Source organism: Aquarana catesbeiana, linkage group LG01, assembly GCF_042186555.1.
Source record: "Aquarana catesbeiana isolate 2022-GZ linkage group LG01, ASM4218655v1, whole genome shotgun sequence".
NCBI classification, from domain to species: Eukaryota; Metazoa; Chordata; class Amphibia; order Anura; family Ranidae; genus Aquarana; species Aquarana catesbeiana.
The window spans coordinates 40,796,748-40,798,683 of NC_133324.1; positions in this window are offsets into that span (position 1 = coordinate 40,796,748).

Here is a 1,936-nt window from a genome sequence, read left to right on the forward strand (position 1 = left end):
GTGATATAGTGGCAGATGTGGGTAGTATAAGGGAGGTACAGTGGCAGATAACGGTAGTATAGGGTGATATAGTGGCAAATGTGGGAATGTATAGGGTGATATAGTGGAAGATGTGGGTAGAAGAGGGAGGTATAGTGACCTAAATGGTTAGATTATGGTTTTATAGTGGCAGATGTGGGTAGTATAGGGTGATATAGTGGCAGATGTGGGTAGTATAGGGAGGTATAGTGGCAGATGTGGGTAGTATAGGGTGATATAGTGGCAGATGTGGATAGCATGGGGAGGTATAGTGGCAGACGCGGGTAGTATAGGGAGGTATAGTAGCAAATGTGGGTAGTATCGGGAGGTATAGTGGCAGATGTGGGTAGTATAGGAAGGTATAGTGGCAGATGTGGGTAGTATAGGAAGGTATAGTGGCAGATGTGGGTAGTATCGGGTGATATAGTGGCAGATGTGGGTAGTAGAGGGAGGTATAGGGGCAGATGTGGGTAGTATAGGGTGGTATAGTGGCAGATGTGGGTAGTATAGAGTGATATAGTGGCAGATGTGGGTAGTAGAGGGAGCTATAGAGGCAGATGTGGGTAGTATAGGGAGCTATAATGGCACATGTTGGTAGTATAGGGAGGTACTGTATAGTGCCAGATGTGGGTAGTATCGGGAGGTATGGCGGCAGATGTGGGTAGTATAGCGTGATATAGTGGCAGATGTGGGTAGTATAGGGTGATATAGTGGCAGATATGGGTAGTATAGGGAGGTATAGAGGCAGATGTGGGTAGCATAGGGTAATATAGTGGCAAATGTGGGGAGCATAGGGAGGTATAGTGGCAGATGTGGGTAGTATAGGGTGGTATAGTGGCAGATGTGGCTAGTATAAGGTGATATAGTGGCAGATGTGGGTAGTATAAGGTGATATAGTGGCAAATGTGCGTAGTATAGGGTGATATAGTTGCAGATGTGGGTAGTATAGGGTGATATAGTGGCAGATGTGGGTAGTATAGGGAGGTATAGTGGCAGAAGTGGGTAGTATAGGGTGATATAGTGGCAGATGTGGATAGCATGGGGAGGTATAGTGCCAGATGCGGGTAGTATAGGGAGGTATAGTGGCAGATGTGGGGAGTATAGGGAGGTATAGTGGCAGATGTAGGTAGTATAGGGTGGTATAGTGGAAGATGTGGGTAGTATAAGGTGATATAGTGGCAGATGTGGGTAGTATAAGGTGATATAGTGGCAGATGTGCGTAGTATAGGGTGATATAGTTGCAGATGTGGGTAGTATAGAGTGATATAGTCGCAGATATGGGTAGTATAGGGAGGTATAGTGGCAGATGTGGTTAGTATAAGGTGATATAGTGGCAGATGTGGGTAGCATAGGGAGGTATAGTGGCAGATGTGGGTAGTATAGGGAGGTATAGTAGCAAATGTGGATAGTATCGGGAGGTATAGTGGCAGATGTGGGTAGTATTGGAAGGTATAGTGGCAGATGTGGATAGTATTGGGTGATATAATGGCAGATTTGCATAGCATAGGGAGGTATATTGGCAGATGTGGGTAGTATAGGGTGGTATAGTGGTAGATGTAGGAAGTATGGGATGATATAGTGGCAGATGTGGGAAGTATGGGATGATATAGTGGCAGATGTTGATACTATAGGGTGCTATAGTGATAGATGTTGATAGTATAAGGTGTTATAGTGGCAGATGTGGATAGTATGGTATGATATAGTTGCAGATATTGGTACTATAGGGTGGTATAGTGGCAGATATGGGTAGTATAGGGTGATATAGTGGCAGATGTGGGTAGTATAAGGTGATATAGTGGCAGATGTGGGTAGCATAGGGAGGTATAGTGGCAGATGTGGGTAGTATCGGAGACATAGTGGCAGATGTGGGTAGTATAGGGAGGTATAGTGGCAGATGTGGGTAGTATTGGGTGATATA